At 47.2% G+C, this 25,025-nt stretch overlaps 1 non-coding gene across 1 annotated transcript; it reads left to right on the top strand.

Moving 5' to 3' along the window:
- Positions 1 to 12,990: 12,990 nt before the first annotated feature.
- Positions 12,991 to 13,063, top strand: TRNAT-CGU (transfer RNA threonine (anticodon CGU)). The gene has a single exon. It is a non-coding gene; the product is annotated as a tRNA-Thr (tRNA).
- Positions 13,064 to 25,025: the final 11,962 nt, after the last annotated feature.

Raw genomic sequence — 25,025 nt, 5'->3', positions numbered from 1 at the left:
GACATTAAGAAAACAAATGGAGCTGGGCAGGTCATGTAATGCGCAGGTTAGATAACCGTTGGACCATTAGGGTTACAGAATGGTTACCAAGAGAAGGGAAGCGCAGTCAAGGATGGCAGAAGACTAGCTGGGGCGATGGATGGATGGATGGATGAATAAATTTCTTGAGGTCCCTCGGTGCACGTGATTAGCACGCACCGTGGGGCGATGAAATTAGGAAATCCTTGGGCGCTAGTTGGAATCCGTTGGCGCAGGACAGGGGTGATCGGGGATTGCACGGAGAGGCCTTCGTCCTGCAATGGACATAAAATGGGCTGATGGTGATTACTTCTTTATTTATTTTGACAATGTTTTACACCAGGTATACTTTTCAAACTACCTGGATGGGTGCTAACCATGTGCGCTGGACATGAAATAGTTATGTTCTCATATCTGACATTTATGTAGGGATTTCTCGAGTGGAGTCCACATTCTGTATGTTGAAGCGAAAGCAAGGCGAAAAAAGCACCACAGTGTGCAGTGATCCAGCTGGTCGTGACCGAGCAGCCTCACTGGCACAAGTGTGGTTGTGCCAGAGCATGATTGTGTGGCCCTTCATGACAGTGCGACAAGTCTGCTTACTTTTAATGTTCAATATTTCATGCATGCTGGGATAGAAAACAAAACATGAGCTGGAATTTAGCACCTTGTGACGCTTGTGCCACCAGACTTCATCCTGCAGGTGTCATCATACCACCTGACCCCCTGCCATTCTTTACTGTGTTTTCCTTCTACTGGCGCACACATTATTCCAATGAATCACCAATTCTATGCATTACATAACCTGCCCAACTCCACTTCTTTGCCTTGGGTTCATCTAGAGTGAAAGCTACCTGCCTTCATAATGCCATTTTCTTGTTTCGCAACACAACACACATCATTTTCCATTTGATTGTTCATTGCAGAGCCCTTAGCTTCTTCTCAAGCTCTTTTGTTATCCTCCAAGCTCAGCCCCATAGATATTTGTACCGGGTAGATGCACTTATTAGTAGTAGCCTCACAGATGTGCTTCTCTGACTTTAGAGTGCCTCCGGTCGATAGCTAGAACATGTGAATGTCACTCCATCAGAAAAGAAGGTGGCTTGGCTTCTAGGGATATATTGTGGTTTGCAATGCCTTGGTGTGCATCACTTAATTTGAAGGCTAGTGCAGCTGGCTGCCTGCTACCATCAGAAACAACAGGTTCAGGCAGGAAGTCAATGACAGCACCTGCTGCACTGCCAAGCTGTAGTAGACGCTGCCATACAGCATTGGTGTGCCCCTTCCAGCAAAGGTTATTCTTTGTAGTGTTGCCATGAGATCTGGTGGGACCTGCCAACCTTGTAGTAAAAACTCGTCTGCAAATTGGTCATCAAGTTCTGTTGCTGTTTCAATGATGACAAAATTTGCTTGCTGGAGAGCCGAAAACTTGTAACTCCTTCTGCAGCAGAATTTATCCGAGCCTGAAGGATGCACAGTGATGAATGATAATAAAGAGAAGGGAAGGAGAGGATGCATGTGTACATTACACAGCAGCCCTAGCAAAGCACCGTAAGAATCTCATGTAAGAGTAGGAGGTTTGCATGTACATATCAAACTTCATCTGCCACCACAGTCACTATGACATATAAGAACCCGTCTGTTAGACTTGGTATGTTGTATAATTCCCAACATTTTGTATTCGACCTAACTTCTACAAGATTTACTTACTCTTTGGAAGAGTCCCTCTCTGTTACGATCCCTCATTGCATTGACATTACCCAGACAACACACAGACATCCTAAGGATGTTTGATAGTGTCCTGTAAGGATGTTGAGGAGATCCTGAGGATGTTCCTAAAATGTCCTATGCTAATCGACAAATCCTCCCATGTGAAACCCCAAAGGATGTCCCACGGAGGTCCCGGCCGGGTGTTTTTCAGATGTTATCTGGATGTGGGATGGAGGTTATATTTCAGGCTTGGGACGTAAAATGGATGTTATTAGTCATGCTTGTTCTAGGCATATCATGGCTTTTGCATGTAAATGAGCGAAGCAACATTGCAAAACTTGCACAGCTTTATTGCAACTTGTCATCGGGCTGTCTAAGTGTATAAATTTTGTGAACAGTCATCAGGCCCCTAAGAGAAGGGAAGAAACAAATCGAAAAAGCGATTAAGAAGCAAAACCAAAGTACATTAAACAGCGACTGTTGGAAATTAGTATCGAACAACAAAAGCTTGGAACAATAAAATGTAGGCCAGCATGTCAATGAACACACCATTATGTACGGCACAATCTGTTATGTGTAAAAAATACCAAGTGCTTTTCTTCAGCCAAACAAAATTTTTTAAAATCGTCTGTGGGAGCTAGCGCAATTGTAGCAGTTGTGCTGGAAGCAGCGGACATTACTTGCATGCAAAATCTAAATGCATAAACGACTAATGAAGCACAATTCGTTAATTACACTCTTAATTATATCACAGCAGGTGTTGCAATTCCAAATTAAAGCCAGTGAGGTCACAGGGTGGATCCACTTAGAATGAATTTTCAGGTTGACACCAGAATGCATCGGCCTCCCGTTACTTTTGTGCTCAAAACAACGTTTTCTTACAGGAGTACCGACACAAAAAGTTTTGATCTGTTTTTCTTTATTTGCTTTAATAGGTAGCTAATGACCCAGTAATCGCGGCATGAAACCTCATTTGTTTCAGAGCACGACAGATAATTATTTGAAGTATTGTTTGTAGCGACCAGTCCAAGTTTTGGTCTCAGAAAGCAACAAGATGGGCCAAAGCAGGAATGTAAACACAGCTGTGCACCTAGTTCGTCTGATATGCCTACACATGCCTTGTAATATCCTTGCCACCATCGTCATCATTGTTTTCGTCGTCCAGTGGTGACGATTTCTTGCAGGCGGGAGTCGCCACCATATTAGACATGACCAATCACTTCAGGTTCAACCCACTAGAAAGCAGCTACTCGAATATTGCAGCCAGCGACAGCAAGGACGCACCTCAAGACCCTCGCATCTGCAGTTCAATGGTAAGACACGACAAATCGGCATTGGACGACAGAAACTGTCGCTTAATTCCGCAGTTGCAGCGACATGGTGAGTGTCCCACTGCAAGCAACAATTGAGAACATGCAAGCAGCATGCCAACAAAAATTCGTGACCTAACGTTTTCTCGGTTGTTTACAATCCTTCCTTGATATTGATGTTGTGGTTGGTTGCATGCATGTACTTTAAAATTTATTTAAAATGTGTTCTAAGCTATATTCACCATTGATATTTTGCAGGCGATGTGTGTGTGCCCACATAAACTGATCTCACATGTTACCTCCACTGCAAAATTTTGTGTCATTACTCCTTTAAGAAAGTGGAACAGTGAATTTTACCTTAACGGGCCCCTGAAATGCTTGGGAAAAATTTTTTAGACGTGTAAGGTACAGCTAAAATTAATCATTCGCACAGCAATTTGTGTGAAACGTCTCATATTAAGAGAGCTACGGACGATTACAAGTTACCCTCCTCTATAGTCATGCATTTTCTCCTCAGCTCGTTTGCCGAGTGATCAGGACTAAGCTCCGCCTTCACTGGCTCTGTGTCATGATGGCACGTCGTGTCGTCGACTTCCGGTTCTCCAGGAGCGAGTGCGCGAAGCCACTCCAAACTCTCCGCCAGCAGCTTGGCAGTCGGCCCCAAGCGAGAGCTATCGAAGCAGCGTGCTTTACGAGCATTCTGTCGCAGCGCTGAACGTGTCCGGTATTCCGGTAACCACAGGCAAGCTGCGTCTCAACGAATGGCTGGAGGCATAAACTCAAGCCATGGAGGAAGGAAACTGAGGAGAGGCCCTACCCCCTCCGCGCGCTAGGAGAAAAATGTGGAGGAAATTACGTAGTAAGTTCTCCTTTGTTTTGCTGTTTTTTTATTTCTTTGCTGTAGTGGCCCCGCCTTTCGGGCCACAGTGGCGGCTTTGTTATTGTTCTGTGCGCTCACACGTGTTGCTCCGTAGGTTTCGTACCGTGGCAAAGGCGCCGTGCGGGCAGGTTTGCGTTGGCCCCCGTGTTCTGTTGCGCTGCGTTATCTGGACCGTGCTCTACCGGATGTTGCTGTGCCCAGGTGGGATAGGAGGAACTAAAGTTCGCGAAATGAACGCGCATGCAACGCTGTACGCAATGTACCGCGCCACGGCAATGGCAACGGACGAAGGAATTATTCGCGGGAAATTTTGCCCTCTTTGGCGGAATCATGCTAACGTGCTAACGATTGTTTAGTATTGCTGCGGAGCGCGCGGGTCCGAGCAGCGTTGCGCGCAGCGCGGCGTGGTTTCGCGAGAAATGGAAACAAGCACGGAGGAAGGAAACTAAGGAGAGGCCCTACTAAAGTCCCTTGATAATTTGAAAGTACCGACACTCTTTGAACACTGCCGCCGCCGCGCGACCTCCTCGCCTCCTCCTCGGTCCTTGCGCGTTCCCCGCGGCAACCAGTTTTGCCCCCCGTTCTTCTGCACGACGATTGGTCTCCCTGCCGTTGCCCTTGGAAACGCGCGGATCTTGAGTTTTGCTCGTGTTTTTCTTTTTCGTTCGCGCCATTTTCCTCCTGAGCACGGCTGGCTCGGCGCTTTAGCTCGACGTAGCGAACGTTGTACGCTATGTTTCCTGCTCTATGTGCTAGCGCTATGCCGGGCTGTTGCGCATATAACTGCAGCAAGAAGCCTGAAGATGGTTATGCCTTTTTTATGATACAACAAGGAAAGCGTGACGGCTTGCGCAGGAAGCAGTGGCTGCATGACATTGGCTGAAAGATCTTTGTTCCGACAAAGAACAGCGTTGTTTGCGAGCTGAGGCGTCTTTCTTATAGCTCGTAGCAAAGCATTCCGTAATGCTGCATTTCTTTTTTTTCATTCTGCTGGCCTGCTCACCAGCGTTATTGTTGCGGTTCGCCTCAGTGTGATCAATATTCTTGGACAGCTCCATCACCTCGCACGTCGCTAACTGTTGCTATTCAGTCGGAAACGCAGCATTATAGATTTTGCTTTGCGCTCTGAAAACATTTGTCGAAAGTATACCCGTGGTATTGCAGGTGATGAGCGTTAGCCAGTCAACATCGAGTTTCCTTTTTTAAGTTTTAATGCGAAAGCCTTTAGATCTGTGTTTCAAGGTCGCGTTGTAAACTGGAAATATCACGTGAGTGACCCAAGGAAGGCCAGAGGTGACCCAAAGCATGTCCACCCCTGTATAAGAAAATGATTACCCAAGTTAATTCATGAATCATTAGTGATTGACATAAGGTGGATTGCATTAAGGATTAAGATGCATGAATAAAGATTAAGGTGGGTGGAGGAGGATTAAGGCGGATTATGGTGGATTAAGATGAAGGGTTAATGAAAGGGTATTAAGACCGATTAGGTTGGATTAAGATGCATGAATAAAGATTAAGGTGGGTGGTGGGGATTAAGGCGGATTAAGATGAAGGGTTAATGAAAGGGTATTAAGACCGATTAGGGTGGATTAGGGTGCGGGAACTAGGATTAGGGAGGATTAAGGTTGAAAAACAATAATTAAGGTCGATTATTGTGGATTAAGGTGAATTCGAGTTGACAACGGGGGATTAGAAACCGATTAGGATGGATTAGGGTAGTATAAGGTGGATTAGGGACCATGGAGCTGGATTAGGTTCGATAGAGGTGGATTAGGGTTTATTAAGGTAGATTGGGACTATTAAGCAGGATTAAGGTGCCTAAATAAGGATTAGGGCAGATGAAGGTGGATTAAGGCAGATTATGATGTATTAGGGTTGATAAAGGAGGATTAAGACCGTATAGGGTAGGCTAAGATGCATTAGGGACGATGTAGGTTGATTAGGTTGTATTAAGGTGGATTGGGGGTATGAAGCTGAATTAAGGTGAATTAGGGTTCATTGAGTATTGAGACCGGTTAGTCTACTATGATCCTCCTAATGCACATTAATCCACCGAATCCACATTCATCGACCTTAATCCTCCTTCATTCGCTTTAATCCACCGTAATCCACGAGAGTCCTCCTTAATGCACCCTAATCCACCTTCGTCGACCTTAATCTACTCTAACCCTCCTTAACGCACTTTAATCCTCCTTAATCAACCCTAATGCTTCCTCAATCACTTTAATCCACCCTAATCCACTATAATCATCCTTAATTCACCGTAATCCACCCGAATCCACAGTCATCTACCTTAGTCCAGCCTAGTCCTCAATCCACCCTAATCCTCCTTTATTCACTTTAATTCACCCTAGCACACCATAATCCTCCTTAATGCACCTTAATCCTTCTTCATCCACCCTTATCCTTCTTCATGCGCTTTAATCCACCGTAATCCACTATAATCGTCCTTAATGCACCTGAACGCACCTTCATCCACCCTAATTCACCTTCATCTACCTTAATCCAACCTAGTCCTCCTTTATGCACCTTAATCCACCTTCATTCACCCTAATCCACCTTCATCGTCTTTAATCCCCCTTAATCCTCCTTAATGCACCCCAATTCATCTTAATCCGATCACTAATCAATCATTACTTTGCTAATCATTAATCATCTCTTATACGCGGCTACACATGCTTTGGTTCGCTTCCCGCCTTCCTTCGGTCACGTGATATTTTCTGTAGCTCACAACGGGTCCTTGAAACAGAGGTCTAAGGCTTTCGCTTAATAAGCCACACACAAAGGGATGTGTCTCAAGCAACACTAGATCAGACGCACGAAGTAAAGCATCTGATCATGTGGCAGAAAAAGTGTCTGGAGTCTAGAACTCGCCTCAAAGCTCCCTTTACATCGGTATACCCCGTTCATACCGCTTTAAGAAAAAAAAAAACCTCCTCATAAACGTTGCCTCCAGCATTATCGATGCTGTTATTAGCATTTCTCAAAATTTTTAACCCCACTGGGGCGCGCAACTGGCCCAATATTACCCGCCTCCATAGAATCCTACGGCCCGTCCGCGGGAGCCCAGGAGGAAAAGCGTGCCGTGCGCAGCCGGCGGGCGAGGAGAATCGAGGAGGAAAGCGCCGTGAGGAGGAGAGTGTCGCTACTTTCATATTATCAAGGGGTTTTAGGCCCTACCCCCTCCGCGCGCTAGGAGAAAAGTGTGGCGGAAATGACGTAGTAGGTTCTCATTTTTTGCAGCTTTTTTATGTTTTTTGTTGTATGGCCACGCCTTTTGGGCCACAATGGCGGCGTTGTTATGGTTTTCAGCGCTCACACGTGTTGCTCTGGAAGGTTTCGGGCCGTGGCAAAGGCGCTGAGTGGGCGGGTTTGCGTTAGTCACCGTGTCTTGCTGCGCTGTGTTACCTGCACCGTGCTCTGCCAGATGTTGCGCGAGCGCGCGCGCTCCGCGCGCGACACCACGCGCAGCGCGGCGTGGTTTCGCGAAAGATGTAAACAAGAGAGGAGGGTGGCCCAAAAGGCGGAGCATCGCCATGAGCAACGCCACCTTCCGGCTTCACTTTCGCTTCACAAAGAGTGACGTCAGGGCCTCTCCCGAGTTTCCTTCCTCCGTGACTCAAGCTGATCAAGGAACTTTAGCATAGATATGGCACCATAGCATAGATGTACGTGAGCGGCCTGATCGGTCTCCATGGTCCAGCCACCTGTTGGCGCAGAGCTTAACCAGCTAAACAAAGAGCTAATATTGCTCTAACCAAGTGTAAAACATTTTAAACATTTACAAAAACAATGTGTTAACGATTACACTCCTGTGAGAAATTTACACCAGCAGCAAAGAAGAATAAATTTAGTTATAGTGTGTGATGGAGCTCTGTGCCATCAGGTGGCTGCACCGTGCAGACCATTCACATTTGTGCTTCTGCTCATCTCGTGAAACGATACGGTCAAATGGTCAGGCCCCATCCCCTTGCGCTTGCGTTTAACCTAATACCGGACTAGCGAAACGCTATTGCGTTAGTAATCTTCGAGTGTAAAGCGACAGCCGCAAACGCGCAAATGCTGGCGCCGATCGGATAGCGGCAGTCCAACGCGCTGCAGCCAGTCCGCTCGTCTGCTGCCTTGCAGAGGGACACGATGTCGCAGCGTGACATATTGCCAGTCGCTACGTTTGAAGTCCACAACGCAACAAAGTCGATTCATAGTGCTCGCGAAAAGACTGAGACTGACTCTGACCGCGGAGCTCTCGCCAAAATGGAGCACGTTGTAACACAAGCAGACGACGCTTGCTGGGTGCCGGAAGTGCTTAAGTGTAGTGAGAAATTTCTCTTGTGTATTCTCTTTCTGTTACTTTCTTTTTATATAAACAAATTAACTAACATTCCAACTATTACGAAAATTTTTTTCACCATAAAGGTGCAAAAATGATCAATGAGGCGCCCTGGGCAGCCAATCGGATAGATGATGATGATAGCAACTTTATTGTACCGCCGGATAAGGAGGCCCCTACTCCCCGTCCCCAGCACACAGGCCTTGGGGACGGGGGCCGGAACCTCCGCGATTAGAAGCAAGCAAAGAGGTCTTGACTCTTCGCGGCTTCTTCCGCCAGGCGGATGGCGTGTTGCTGTGGAGTAGGGTCCTCGCTCCGCAGCAGGGCTTCCCAGGCCTCTCTACAATTTATATTTGCTTTAGCCCCTGGTGAGCTAGCGCATTCCCAGATTATGTGATCGAGGGTCCCTCTCGCCCCACAGTGTTTGCACTCATCGTTTTCTCTATCATGCATAACATGGTATGCCCAGACCGGGTTTACGAAGTTCCCAGCTTGCAGGCGCCGCCATGCGACTGCCTCTCTATTGTTTAGACTTTTATCCGGTGGTGGCACCAGTCTCCTGCGTAGCCGATAATTTTCGACAATCTCCGTATAATTTTGCAGACGCTCGTCCATATTCCGGCAGTCGGGCGGTTCCGCAGCCACCCGGAAGTAGAGAGCTCGGGCTAACTCGTGGGCCGCCTCGTTGCCAGGAACGGACGTGTGTGCAGGGGTCCAAATTAGGCTAATTTTTCTGTTCAGCCGTCTACTGGCCAGAACCCTTGCCGCTTGCGGCGAGATCCTGCCCTTTCCAAAATTCCAGATGGCCGTTTTGCTATCGCTAATTATGAAATTTGCTTCCGTTCCCACGCAAGCGAGCGCTATCGCGACTTCTTCAGCCGTTTCCGAGTTGCGGCTTCTAATGGTGGCGGCCGATACGGGGGCACCTCGGCCGTCGACCACCGAGGCGACCGCCGCACCAGACTTGCCACTTGCCGCGTCCACGTACGCAACCGACTTGCTGTCCATTGAATCAAAGCGTTTGATTAGTGCTTCTGCTCTTTTTCCCTCCTCTCCGTGTTGAATATGGGATGCATGTTACGAGGGAGGGGGGAATGATGATATTTTCTCGGCAGTCCAGCGGGATGTTTGTCTTGCCTCGTAGTCCCCTATCTGTTTGCAGGCCTACCATTTCGAGGATAGCTCTGCCCGTGGTCGTTCGGCTTAATCTTTCAAGCTGCGAAATTCTGACAGCCTCCGCTATTTCGTCCCAGGTATTGTGCACTCCCATAGAGAGGAGCTTTTCTGTGGAGGTGGTAATTGGTAAGCCTAAGGCCCTCTTTATGCACCGTCGGATGAGCGAGTCGAGTTTCCTCTTCTCCTCTGACCTGATGTTTAAGAAAGGCGTAGCATAGCACACGCGGCTTATTACGTATGCTTGGGTTAGTTTAAGCAAGCTTCTTTCCTTCAGGCCTCGTCCTTTCAGCGCGACCCTTCTAAATATGCCAAGTGCTTGCGTGGCAAAGCCCTCTAGATTTTTGATTGTCCCATCATTATATCCGTTTTCCTGTATGAAAAGTCCTAGGATTCTGACTTGGTTAACCTTTGGGACTGGTTTCCCCTCTATTTTAATGTCAAATTCCCAGCTACGCTTGCACCGGAGCCACTTTGGGTTGTAGACGAATAACTCCGATTTTTGTGGTGAGCACGAGAGACCCCTACTGGCAGCATAGTCCACGACAGCGTCCGCCGCCGCCTGCAGGCGCTCCTCGATACTCGCATCGCTCCCCTGGTTGGTCCAGAGGGTGATGTCATCCGCATAAATACTGAAATTTAGCCCCTGTATGCTTCTCAGAGCTTCGGGGAGGCCCCTCATCGCCACGTTGAAGAGGAACGGGGACAGAACCGAGCCCTGCGGCGTGCCCCTGCTTCCTAATTTCAGTGTTGGAGATTTAATATCTTGGAACTTCATGCAGGCAGTTCTGTCTGACAGAAAGTCCTTGACATAGTCGAATGTTCGCGCGCCTACCCCGATTTCTTGGAGACCGTGGAGTATCGCTTCGTGTTTAACATTATCAAAAGCCTTTGTCAAGTCCAGGCCGAGGATTACCTTGGCGTCTCTAGAACGTGAGTCGATTATGTCATGTTTTAGTCGGAGCATCACGTCCTGCGTACACAAGCCCGGTCGGAAGCCGATGATCTCGTGCGGCCACAGGTCGTTCTGCTCCATAAAGTGCGTCAGTCTGGTCTGGACTACGCGCTCCATCAATTTCCCCATGCATGAGGCTAGAGAAATGGGTCTTAGATTTTCTAGTTTAGGGGGTTTGCCCGGCTTTGGAATTAGGATCACGTTTGCCATCTTCCACTGGCGTGGCAGGTGGCCTTTAGTCCAAATTTCTTGCATGTACTCCGTCAGAGCGCTGATGGAGGCATCGTCCAGATTTCTTAGAATTTTGTTTGTTATCCCGTCAGGGCCCGGGGCTGATTTGGTTTTTAGTCCCAATATTACTGCCCTGACCTCCGCCTCCGTGATGGGTGCGTCGAGCTCCTCATTGGGAGCTCCGTCGTATTCCGGGAGGGGGGTGCTATGCGTATCGCCAATGTACATGGTGATCAGTTTGTCCATAAATTCCACGTCTGTACCCTCATACGCGTGCCTGGCTTTTGATAATCTAATTCCCGATAGGGTTTTCGAATTAGTCGGATCTAATAGGTGTCTCAGCAGACCCCACGTTTTGGAAAGGCTCATGCCCCTCCCTCTCCATCTCGTCGCATCTGCTGCACCAATTCTGTTCGCATAATTTGATCGCGTAATTTTCAATTTCTTTGTTATGTCTAGCAATCCGCCTTCTAAGATTACGGTTCCATTTTTGCTTCTTTAGTCTGCGCTCCATACCACGTTTTGCCTCCCACATGTGAAGCAGTTTGCTATCTATTATTTCCGGGGCATCGTCCCTTTCAATCGTCTTGGTTGCCTCTTCAACGTGACGCGCGATGACCTCCGTCCATTTCTCTATGTTTGTGATTTTCCCTATGGCAGCTTTCTCTCGCTTCTCCCTAAATAATCCCCATTCGGTGATCCTCGGTTGACGCACACGACGCGTCTTCACCCTTTTTTTAAGGATCGAGGCCAGAACGAAATGATCACTTCCGAAATTGAGCTCCGAGTTTTTCCAATTCAGATCTGTCATATTTTTTGAGAAGGTCAGGTCAGGGGAGGTGTCTGCGCACACGCTGTTACCCACTCTGGTTGGACTGCTAGGGTCCGTGTGTAGGGTGAGTCCTAGCTCGTGCGCGTCCTCCCATAGCTGCCTACCTTTTGGATCTTGTTTAGCGCAACCCCATTCCGGATGCGCTGCATTAAAGTCACCTACTATTAGCTTTACGCGGAGCACTTAGATGCATCAATTAATGATCAGAAGGACCTACTCTAACGAAAAAAATCGCCAAAATTGTTTCAGGGCCCCTTTAAGTTTGACAATACATATTTCAAAACCAGTGCACTCCTCACTATTTGCTTATACTAGATATACTTGCAGACTTGACAGCTATAATTTCCAGATTGTAATATGTGCCATAAACTAATTAGTCTAACAGTTGGTAGTTTAACTAATTAGTTGGTTATGCATTTCAATTTATTGGGCAAGTCCACCGGTTCGAGCAACCCAGATGAAGGACTACATACTATCTGCCACGGGCAATATTACAATATTCTGTTTTAGAACGAAAAGACACCCTGTATAGTTATTCAATTAAGAATCAAGATACTTAAGGAGAGAATAAAGAAATCTGTGAGTAAGCTTATGCACTACCAGTTTTTCACGAAACGGCTATGGTGACTTGATTTCAAACATGTTACAATCCAGCAATTAAGAGAGAATTCGGCCTCTGTTTGACCCTGCTAGATACAATTGAATATTACATATGACCTAATCAGTGCAAATTCATGAGGTTTAGGTTGCTCGCTGATTTTCAAAGTTGCCATCAGGAATGCATCAATGAAGAGAATAGCACTCCAAGACCAAAAAAGGCCTTGTAAACAGCAGCCACTCCTTTCTTCTCCAATGGAGCTGCTCGTTCTGATACATGACGAAACCACCACATTGCACATTTTTCTATTTATTTGACAGTTGCGGTTGCTTGAGATGACACCTGCCAGTGTGTGAGCGTGGCTGCAAGTAAAAGAAAAATAGGCAAACAAATTTGTGCTAACTTCATCACAGGAACAAGATCAGCTTTAGTTATAATGGTACTAGACAAAAGTTAAAAGCAATGCCAATACTGCAAATTGCTAGACGTGCAGCTATGAGTTAGCGGAAAAGTTGTGAGCCATGTGGGGCATTAATTTTGTTTGAACCCTGAAGCTATTCAGACAGCATACAAGACAAATACCATAATAAACCCCTCGAACTGATATATCACACATCCTTAGGCATATCATAAGAAGCCAGCAAATCATATGTTGTCCTTGGTGTCAGTGTTTGTTGGCTTCTTATGATATGACTAATAAAAATTGGGCCCCTCGGTTAACACCCTTTCTTCTCGTTTATGACATAACGAGGATCTCGAATCCGGCAACATTGATGCCTTCAGCTAGCATGTGTGGGTTGCCTTCACCCAAAAAGATCACGTTCTCGTGACGCCTGCGGCAGAAACGACTTTCCACATCTGCCGCCAAGGCTTGTGAGTGGTGGCGCTGGCTAACACTCCCAGGGTTCTACTAAGAAACAAATACCCAAGAAAGTGGATAGGGAAACGGCGCCGCAGTAGCTCAATTGGTAGAACATCGCACGCGTAATGCGAAGGTTGTGGGATCATTCCCCACCTGCGGCAAGTTGTTTCTTCATCCACTTTCATTTCCATTAATTTATCGTTTCATTAATTTATCGCTTCTTTTTAATTTATTAAGCACAAGTAATTTCCACAAGCCGATCAATGAGTTAGCGGTAGTAGGAAAAATAGAAAAATTCCGGATCAAGCTACAGAACAGGTATTCGGCTTTAACTCGGGAAGAGGACCTTAGTGTTGAAGCAATGAACGACAATCTTATGGGTATCGTTAAGGAGTGTGCAATAGAAGTCGGTGGTAACTTCGTTAGACAGGATACCGGTAAGCTATCGCAGGAGATGAAAGATCTGATTAAGAAACGCCAATGTATGAAAGCATATAACCCTACAGCTAGAATAGAACTGACAGAACTTTCCAAGTTAATCTACAAGCGTAAGATAGCTGACATAAGGAAGTATATTATGGATAGAATTGAGCATGCTCTCAGGAACGGAGGAAGCCTTAAAGCAGTGAAGGAATTGAAGGAAGCAGTGAAGTGAAGTGAAGTGAAGGAAGCAGTGGCAGGAATTCTCAGATCATGAACAGCAGGTTTCCATTATCCCTCAAAAGAAAAGTGTATAACAGCTGTGTCTTACCAGTACTCACGTACGGGGCAGAAACCTGGAAGCTTACCAAAAGAGTTTACTTAAATTGAGGACGACGGAACGAGCTATGGAAAGAAGAATGATGGGTGTAACGTTAAGGGATAAGAAAAGAGCAGATTGGGTGAGGGAACAAATGCGAGTTAATGACATCTTAGTTGGAATCAAGAAAAAGAAATGGGCATGGGCAGGACATGTAATGAGGAGGGAAGATAACCGATGGTCATTAAGGGTTACGGACCTGATTCCAAAGGAAGGGAAGCGTAGCAGGGGGCGGCAGAAAGTTAGGTGGGCGGATGAGATTAAGAAGTTTGCAGGGACAACATGACCACAACTAGTACATGACCGGGGTTGTTGGAGAAGTATGGGAGAGGCCTTTGCCCTGCAGTGGGCGAAACCAGGCTGATGATGATGATGACACTCTTAAACAAAATGTACACCCTTTGGGGAGTATATTTGCCACACAACGATAATCGTCATCTGTATTCCTTGCGTTTGCTTTCTTGAAAACGCTGCGCTCGCTACTTTCCTGTCGAGAATGCACTGTAATGCTGATAATGCCCTGTCCTACATATGTTAAAAAAGAAAAAAAGAAAAGAAACCACGATGCATTCTCATAGGCAAACTTTCTGAACTCCTATTGGGAACTTTGTTTTTGTACGCTTCCGTTGTTTCTCGTTTCCATACTTTCGCCAATTTTCCACTCACCTCTTACTAATCTCTATTGCATACGTGTTTACTTTTCCCCTGCTCTCGCTGAACCCAAGGGCTTCAAGGAGGCCAGATGTGCCTAAATCGACCGCTGGGCAGATCTCTTCACATTCCAATAAAACGTCCTCCATCGTTTTCCTATAGCTTTACCGCAGCAAGCACATGCTTCTTCTCCCTTCTTATATCTCGCTTTATAGGTGTGAGTTATTCATAGCAGGATTATTTTCCATTGCCGCCACCCATGAGATCATCTCAGCCTCCCTGATTTTCCGTTTGGCTTTCTTTGTTGCCATGTTGCTCACCATACAGGTCGCATACTTGCTGGTACGCTCCCTAGTACTTTTCCTCCACTGTGAATCAATGGTTTGCCTCCCAGCCCATTCAATTTCTTCCATATTCCTCAGTCGTTCTTCATAATCAATTTTACTGCGAGCTTCCCTAACATCAAATCTAGTCCAGCCCATATCATCCTGCACAGCTTCATTTGCAGTCTTCTCGTGAGCGCCCAATGCGAGGCATCCCGCTGACCTTTGGTTGCCATCGAGTCCCGATTGTACTTCTGATTTCAAGCAAACAACCGCGTTTCCTAATGTAAGTCCTGGCACCATTATACCTTTCCACATACCCGGATCACCTCGTACTTATTGTATCCCCATAGCACTCGGTGTTTGATTATGGCCGCATTTCTCTTCCCCTTTACTGTTATTGTTTTTTTTCTGTGTTTTCATATATCTATTACCTTCGTTTATCCATAAACCGAGGTATCTATATTCTTTTACGCGACGTATTTCCTGGCCCTGTATTGACACTGTCTGTTCACTGTTTTCATCGAATACCACACCTGATTTTTAACGCTAAATTTCAGACCTAAATTCTCGGCTTCCTGTACACAGATATCAGCCAGACGATGCATATCACTTTGCTCGCTAGGTAGCAGCACAATGCCATCCGCCTAAAACAAACCTGGAAGCTGCTGCTCTACTACTGTACCCACCTGTTTGTATGAGAGATTAAACGCCGAAAAGAATTACACCATCACGGAGCAGGAATGTCTAGCTATCATTTGGTCTGTGCAGAAGTTTCGACCTTATCTTCACGGCCACCACTTTACGATCGTTACAGACCATCATGCATTATGCTGGCTTTCGACGCTGAAGAACTTGTCTGGACGACTTGGTCGGTGGATTCTTCGTTTGCAAGAATACGACTTTACCATTACCTACAAGTGCGGAAAAAAAACACCAAGATGCAGACGCACTTTCTCGCTGTCCGCTTCCTACGACACCATGCAATGGAGCTCCAACTACCATCCGTGACAAGCTTTCGCTCGATCCCTCCTCAGATGCTTTCTTGTTGGCCACTGTCGACGAGATGCCTCCACACGACAACAAATCCTTCCAATTTCATCAACTTGCCGACTCTTACTGTCGGCGCATCATCGACCACCTTCAAGGAGCTTCGCGCCCGCCTAACGCCCGCCTTCGTCGGCAGCTGACGCAATTTAAGATTGACAACCGCGTCCTATACCGTCATGTCTATCACCCTGACGGTCAACGCTGGGTTCCTGTTCTGCCACGCTCTCTACGTGCTTATGTCCTGCGGGCTTCTCACGACGACATGACTGCTGGTCACCTTGGTTTCCAGAAAACCTATGACCGCATCAAAGGGCGCTTCTACTGGCCTGGATTGTCCGCCAGTGTAGCGAGGTATGTCGCTTCCTGCGCTCTATGTCAGCGTCGAAAGCTCCCTACATCAGCTCCAAGCGGACAACTGCAACCGGTTCCTTGTCCGTCGCAACCATTTGAGGTCGTTGGAGTTGACCTATATGGCCCACTTCCTGTGACTCTCACCGGTAAACGATGGATTGTGACAGCCGTTGATCACTTGACACGCTACGCCGAAACAACTTGTGTGAGTTTTGCCTCAGCCTCTGAAGTTGCTGCATTCATACTTCAATCCTTAATACTGCGTCACGGTGCTCCTCGCGTCCTCCTGAGCGACCGTGGAAAAGCATTCCTCTCGCAACTACTAGACGAAGTACTCAGAGCCTCCGGAACCACCCACAAGACTACCTCCAGTTACCATCCGCAAAGCAACGGCCTCACAGAGCGATTTCATCGCACGCTGTCAGACATGTTAGCCATGTACATTGACCCGGATCACAGAAACTGGGACGCAATTTTACCATTCGTGACCTTTGCATATAATACCGCCGTTCAACGCACGACCGGTTACTCGCCATTCTACCTTGTCTATGGTCGTTCGCCCTCTTCCTGTCTTCACGTCTCTTTCTTCGCGCCAACTGTCCATCAATCTCCTTCCTCCTGCGAAGAATATGTGTCCCGCATTCTGCGTTGTCGCCAGCTCGCCCGCATCAACACCGAAGCACGGCAACAGGACCGCAAGCAGCATTACGACGCCTCTCATCGCGTCGTGTGCTTCCGCCCTGGCGAGGAAGTGCTACTCCGGACACCAGTTCGTACTCCTGGCTTGTGTGACAAGTTTCAGCTTCGGTTCATCGGCCCCTACAAAGTCTTGGAGCAGACTTCTCCAGTGAACTATCGCGTGGAACCAGTTATTGTTCCAAATGACCGCCGCTGCCGCGCCGCTGAGATTGTCCACGTTTCCCGTATGAAGCCTTTCACGAGACGTTCACCGCCCCTTTGAATTGCGGCCAGGATGGCCGCTCTCGCGCGAGGGGACATTAGTGTGGGAATTTATAAGCTATTCTTTGTCATCTGTACACGATCATCATCATATGGGGTTTATATGGGGTTCTTCTTCATCATCGCTTGTGGGGCTGGCTCTCGAGTGTGCTCCGTGCTGTGGGCGTGGTCGGTTCGCCTAATCTTGTGACGCGGAATAAAAGCCGTGATTACTGCTGCGTCACAATATAAATTCCCTCTAGCACCCTTTCCATCCTCACCATGTACATCATAAACAGCAGTGGGGATAAATGGCACATCTGCCTTAGTCCCTTGTTGATATAAACTTTATCCTCGCTCCTCACCCCTTCCCATTCAACGCAAACGGTATTTTCTAGGTAAATCTCTCTCAAAAGCTGTATACAATCGTCGCCTAAGCCTTCCCCTTCCAGAATATCCCACAAAATTTTGCGGTCTACGTTGTAATGCGCTCCTGCAATGTCTAAAAAAAGCCACATATATAACGATCTCCTTTCTACTCTGGATATTTCAATACACTGAGCAAGGAAAAAAAAAATTACCGACGATTACGTTACTTCCTAATGCGAAATTTGAGCGCAGCAAATAAGCTGTTTCACCTTTTCGATAGATTGAGGCAAAGAAATCTAGCAACACATGTATGCGCTATCACAGAATTTTTTTTTTTATTTTTCACACGTATTCCTTTAACAAAGACTCCACTAACAGTTCTTGACAGTCATGAAGGAAGCTTTGTGGTCGGAGAAATAGACTGATATATGTTCGACTTGGTACACCAATGCTTGATTCTCAAAGACGAGATCTATACAAGTGCCTCGCGAGGTTGTCACAGCCGTGGGACGCGTTACGAGCGAGAGGAACGGGATGTTCTCCCGCATAAGTGTTAGGAAATTGCTGTTTGTCTTTATGTCAACATTAAAGTCCCCCACTACTAACATCGGTGTGGATCGATGGACAGATCCGCCGCCACCGATCTGGCTCTCTGATTGCCACCGCACAGGGGTTGCATTGGAGGAGGAGCGAAGAAAGGAATTAAGTTCGAGCCGGCGCTTTGACAACCGGAGACTCGCAGGAAGAGGGGGGAGGGGGGCGGCGTGTACACCCAGCGGCAAACGATGGGGGCAGAAGCGCGCGCAGCAAGCGGACAACACGATAAAGGGAGGAGGGAAGAGATAGCAGCGACTGACTGATGCCGCTGACGCCGATAGTGAGTCAACCCCAGCTGCGGAGTTGGTTTCAGGGACAACGCCGCCGATGCCGACACAAACAATATGATACCCTCGCTTCCGCAGCGCTAAGAACCAGGTCTAGCCGTGGGAAGGTGGTCACGTATTCGTCGACGTGCCGGGGCCTACGTGAAATAACCGGCGCGTCGGCAACTGAAGAGCACCCTATCCGCCACACTAGAACAGGGGGGGGGGGGACCCTTTCCTCCTCTTTCTGCATGGCGGCGACGGTGTTCTATGCAGTCACGTTATCTTGACTCTCTAGCGGCGTCAGCGGCATCCAGCGGTATCAGTCGGTCGCTGCTAGCGCTGGGGGGATGAAAGGGGGGCGGAGCTGGTTACGAGGCCGACGACAACGCCGACGACGACGCGAAACCCAGGAACGGACGCCAAAGAGCTGCGCTCTAAAATAAGTTATCATCCACACGCCTACCTGGCATGGGAAAGACGTACATCGACCATGTAAAAATTATTAAAAGACAAGACGTTTCGACCTCCATACGGAAGCCTTGTTGCCATTGTACAAGGGGGAACGGGTAAAGTACACTAGGGTCGCAAAGGGGTATCCGGTTTATGAATCTTCGGTAAGCCATAAAGTGAAAGGGGCATGCCATTATGACAAAGAAGCGAGTAGCAGAGGGACTTGTGCTCAGGAGAAACAAAGTGGAACACTCCGCTAGGAGTTTCTGTGGTCCTTTCTGTACCTTCAAGGTAGGGTCCCGGGTGAGCCGGATGTAAGTGTCCTGGCCGTCAAGCAGGTCCAGTTTTTCTTTCTTTTGTACATGGCCGCATCCAGCAGGAGTGTGGCGTTTCCCTTGTCAGTAGGGAGAATGACGATGTCAAAGTTTTCACGAAGCCGCTTGACAGTACTGCGTTCCTCAGCAGAAAGTGGTGAAGCAAATTTCCGCTGATGCGACCGAGAGAGGACACCGATAACACCGGTGCGGACTTCGTCCAGGTGGGACCGATGAACTTGGCTGACGGCGTCCTCCACAGCGCAAACCACCTTTCTCACGTCCGGGGCAGGACCAAAGTTGAAGCTCAGGCCTAGCTCAAGAACAGAAGCCTAAGCAGGATCAAGACTGTGCGTGGACAGATTATGTACTGCCGCAGTCACGCCGAGTGGGCGATGGTGTTCGGCTGTGTCCCAGAGTCTGTCGATCTTCCGCGTGGAAGCCGAAACGTCTTGTCTTTTATTAAGTTTCACTTGGTCGGTGTACGTCTTTCTTTTGTCATGTCTCGTTTCGACCAGACGGGCTTCTGTCGAAGTCTCGATTACAGACGCCTACGCATTCTGAAGCTACCCGACGCGGTTGCTTAATGTGGCTATATGGTGTTGAACTGCTAAGCAGGTCGGGGGATCGAATCCCGGCCACGGCGGCCGCATTTCGATGGGGATGAAAACACCCGTGTATTTAGGTGCACGTTAAAGAACGCCAGGTGGTCCAAATTCCGGAGTTCCCCATTACGGCGTGCCTCATAATCAGATCGCGGTTTTGGCACGTGAAAACCATAATTTAATTTAATTCTGAATCCATCCGGAAGTTCTTACGAAATGCCATTATTTTCTGCCCATGCTTGCAGTTTTAATTTAATTGCCTGCATTGCTAACCTGTATATCACCGATGTTGTGGTCAACGGTCTATATGAGTGAATTCTATCTTTCTTCCCCTTACGTTCATAAATTAAATTAATTCTACCTTGTCGCCAACTGTCTGGCATTCGTCTTTCTTTTAAAGGTTTTCTACTGCTTTCAAAGGCGCTACCTTACATTTTGGTCCTAGCTTATTAATCAGCCTAAGGGGAACCTCGTCTAGGCTTGTGGCTGAGCGCTTAGGAATTTTCTCTTCGGCTTTCTTCGAGTTGAAATTTGTCAGCACCAGCTCCTTTTCCATCTGGTTCTCTTTTATGCTCTTTTTTTCCCTCAAACACAACGTCCTCATTGCCTTGGGAAGATTCGGCTGTTATTTTTCGGATGTAACTTAATGACACGTCCCCTTCCAGTTTGTTTTCATCTTCGTCTAGGATATGTTGTTATATTGTTCGAGACTTCCTGCCTAGTAATTTTATGTTCCAAAACATTCTGGGTGCGACCTTCTTTTACTCATGTATTTCTGAGAACCAACGTTCACTTTCACATTTTGTCTTTGCTTGCACCAGTATTGAAGCACAGATATTTTTCTACCGGTATATTTTCCATATTCTGGCTACTTCATCCTGCGGCAACTGCGCCCCCCCCCCCCTTTTTTTTTGTTTGCCTGTGCTCTCGGGATGCTTTCTGTCGTTCGGCGATCGCTTCTCCTATCTACTTGTTCCATCAGCTTTTCGGTTCTTTTTTCTTCCCAACGAGCATGTTGCTTCTCTCTCCGTATTTCTGTCGTTATTACACTTAGAAGCTCACTATATTCTCTCTCTTTGCTCAACCATTTGCCAAGTTCTTCCTCGACTCTTGTGACTATATTTCTTATTTGTGCAGCGTTCAACCTTCGACTGGCCAACTTGCGCTCCTTGCTCTCTTTGCCAACTACATATCCAATTTTCAAAATGATGCGTTTACGCTTACTCCCTATGCTGCTATACCCTTCCGCGAACTTGAATGCAGCAAGCGCCTCTGGTGGTGGCGGCACGAAAGACTGACCTTGAGGCGCTGTTTGTTTTGCCTCACAACGCATTATGCAGTCTAAGATCCAGTATGACCTCGGCTGTGCTTGAAGATCGGATTTACGGAACCAGGAGCTTTCTGGCTTTGCACCTGGAGTAGTAGAGCTATCGCTCTAAAAAAAGAGCTGGCTCTCGCGTAATCGAGAGTAGATGTAAGCATGAAATGGCTACCGGCATTACCAATACATCCGCATTGTCGCAAGCCGCTCGCCCCGTTCCTCAGGAGTCTCCCGGGCACGCGAAGCCCGCGCCTTTTTCCGGATTTGTTCCAACTCGTGCCCGGCGCTTGGCGACGACTTCGGGGTCGGCCTGCCGCCGCTTGCGTCGCTGTTCCGTCCTTCTCGCTCGGCCACTCGATCACGAGGCGAACCCGGGACCTCTATAACGCACGCGCAACGCGTAGCAACTGCCAGAGAAGGTCAACCAAGCGCGCCTCCGCCTACCCTCCTCTTCCGAGACACTTAACCTGCTAGCTGTCTCATTACCCGCTTCGCAGAACTAACAGAACGCCACCTAGGCGTTCCACAAGGTGGCGTTGCGTTGCTGCGCATTCAACGCACTCCTTCGTGCTTTGCCCGGCGTGCGATTCGCTTTACCATATTGAGGCGCCCTGCTCCTCCGGCGCTCGCTTCTTTCGCGGCTTCAAACATCGCATCGGCCATTTCACTGGCGAGCCACGTAAGCTTGCGCGTAAAAAAACCATGTTGGAAGTGATAGGGAAAGAGGTGACGCCCCCTGTCGTTATACCCTCCCGTTAATTCGACTTTTCACTTAATTCGAACGCGATAGATAGCCCCGGCGCGATACCATACATTGGGCTATGGAAGGTCGTTAAAACAGACGTTCGGGCGAGTTGGTAAGACATATTTGAAACAGAACAGCGCGGTTTTCACGGGGACAAGCAGGGAGAAACGACACGGACGAGCGCTGACTTGCAACTGAAGATTATTGCTTGGAACGAAGATTATATAACAGCTCCAACCAACAGGAGAAACAAAAAGAACCATACATATATTCAAAATCAATCATACATGCTGCACTGAACAGGGGAGATAACTGTAATCATCTTATCCCCCCCCCCCCCCCCCCGCTATAAATGCCAATTCTTTGGACGTAATCGATAAGGAAGGGCTACTGACGCATGCGTCGTTTGACCAGGCGATGTGCGCTGCTTCGATGATTTCACGGGTTAGTTGGTTACTACGTTTAATTAAAATTTGTGTTCGAGCGAAGTCAGGTTGGCAGACCCCGGTGTCGCAGTCTCTACAGTGGATGCCCAGATGCCCTTTTACTGTGTTATGCACATTGTTGTTGTGCTTCTTCGGGCGTTAATTAAGGCATCTCCCCGTTTGACCGACACAAAGCCTGCCACATGACAACGGAATAGCGTAGACAACGCAATCTTTACAAGAGACGAATTGATTTTCATGTTTGATGTTGCACTCTCTTGGAACGAAATCATTATTAACCATTTTGCACATCTTCCCAAGCTTATCCGGCGCCGAGAAAACTGCTTTGACACATGCTCTGTTAGCTATATTTTTTATTCTATGGGAGAAATGATGAATATAAGGCATTACAGTGGTTTTTACTTTTTCCTTTCCTGTCGTCGAATGTACCCTTTGTTCTTTTGTGTTTTTGCTCAAACTACTGAGGATAGTTTCTGACACTGACACTAGCACACTCCGTCGGCGCCTTTCTAGAACTACTTCAATTATACCTAAGTTCTACATTTATTTCCTGGGACGGCGAGTTTTACCTGCAAAAACGGGGAGTCTGCATAGGCTCATGCATAGCCACGTGCTTAGTGACTTGTTATTAGCAGAAAAGGGTAGAAGACTCCAAGATAAATTGAAAGGGTCAAAGGTTTTAGAGTGTTTTCGCTATGTAGACGACTTCCTTGTTCTTATAGACACAAGTGTGGAACATTTTGACGCAGTCTTTATGCAGATCAAAGACACCTTTGTTCAGTGCCTTCATCAGCTCATATTAACTACTGAAGTGCCAGAAAACGATGTCATCAGATTTTCGTATATCAAACTCAGATTAATGCAACATCACATGTGTTGGTCTTACGAACCACGAAGCCATAAGCCATTGCTACCTTTTACGTCATCTCATTCTAAGCTGGTTAAACGAGCAGTGGCTAAATCATGCTATCACAACGCTCTTAACAAATCATGTACGCACTCCATGCAAGATAGCTTCAATCATCAAGCAGATCGTCTGGTAAAGGCTGGTTATCCCAAGCAGTTGCTAGTGTCAGTGTCAGAAACTATCCTCAGTAGTTTGAGCAAAAACACAAAAGAACAAAGGGTACATTCGACGACAGGAAGGGAAAAAGTAAAAACCACTGCAGTGCCTTACATTCATCATTTTTCCCATAGAATAAAAAAGATAGCTAACAGAGCATGTGTCAAAGCAGTTTTCTCGGCGCCGGATAAGCTTGGGAAGATGTGCAAAATGGTTAATAATGATTTCGTTCCAAGAGAGTGCAACATCAAACATGAAAATCAATTCGTCTCTTGTAAAGATTGTGTTGTCTACGCCATTCCGTTGTCATGTGGCAGGCTTTGTGTCGGTCAAACGGGGAGATGCCTTAATTAACGCCTGAAGAAGCACAACAACAATGTGCATAACACAGTAAAAGGGCATCTGGGCATCCACTGTAGAGACTGCGACACCGGGGTCTGCCAACCTGACTTCGCTCGAACACAAATTTTAATTAAACGTAGTAACCAACTAACCCGTGAAATCATCGAAGCAGCGCACATCGCCTGGTCAAACGACGCATGCGTCAGTAGCCCTTCTTTATCGATTACGTCCAAAGAATTGGCATTTTTAGCGGGGGGGGGGGGGGGGGAATAAGATGATTACAGTTATCTCCCCTGTTCACTGCAGCATGTATGATTGATTGTGAATATATGTATGGTTTTTTCTTTGTTTCTCCTGTTGGTTGGAGCTGTTATATATTCTTCGTTCCAAGCAATAAGCTTCAGTTGCAAGTCAGCGCTCGTCCGTGTCGTTTCTCCCTGCTTGTCCCCGTGAAAACCGCACTGTTCTGTTTCAAATATTTCAAACAGCTATGGAAGGAACACCCGTTTAGTTGGAACGCGAAAGCACGTCGCTGCGGTTAATTCGGCGCGCGATAATGGCGTGCAGCGGTTAGACTAAAACTTGAAAACGCAATTAATTGAGCGAACTGCGATACTGACTCCTAGGCGACCACAGTGACGGCAGCAGCGTATCCCGCACTGATGATTCGCACAGGCCACTTGCTCTGTGCACTGGACGATGTCTCTCTTGGCGATTTTGTCAGCGCCGACGGATCGGCTGTTGTCTGTGGACTAGCGACCGACGAGGACGTGTATAGCTATGAAGGCGAAAGCCCTAAATCTCTGTTTCAAGGTAGCGTTGTTAGATACAGAAAATATCACGTGACCCAACGGCGTAAACGTACCAAAGCGTGTCCAGACGTGTATGAGATGATTAATTATTAGCAAAGTTAATTAGCGATTGAATAGTTATTGGATTAAGGTGGATAAAGTTAATTAGTGATTGACTAGTGATTGGATTAAGGTGGATAAAGTTGCACTGAGGAATAAGGTGGATTAAGGCACGTTATGGACGATTAAGGTGAATTACAAGGCTTTCGCCTTCGGGTCTCTTAGGCGATAGCTAAGGACACCTGAGAATATTGTACTACTGCATCAACTTCAAGCAATAAAAAATTTGAGTACGTTCATTTTGCTGTGGTTTTAATAATTCGACCTTTCAAATAATTCGACGAACACCCGCAGTCCATCAAGCATTGAATTAACGGGAGTCGACTCTATATACCACTGTAAGATTGCATTCCTCTGTAGGTTAATATTAAATTATCGGGTTTATATGTCAAGGCCAGGATCTGATTATGAGGCACGCCGTAGTGTGGGACTCCGGAAATTTGGAACCCCTGGGGTTCTTTAACGTGCACCTAAATCTAAGTAGACGGGTGTTCTCGCATTTCACCCCATTGAAATGCGGCCGCCACGGGCGGGATTCGATCCCGCGACTTCGTGCTTAGCCGCCCAACACAATAACC

This window comes from Dermacentor andersoni, chromosome 3, assembly GCF_023375885.2.
Source record: "Dermacentor andersoni chromosome 3, qqDerAnde1_hic_scaffold, whole genome shotgun sequence".
Taxonomy (NCBI): domain Eukaryota; kingdom Metazoa; phylum Arthropoda; class Arachnida; order Ixodida; family Ixodidae; genus Dermacentor; species Dermacentor andersoni.
Note: the sequence above shows the minus strand (reverse complement) of the source record. Positions and strands in the feature narration are given on the sequence as shown.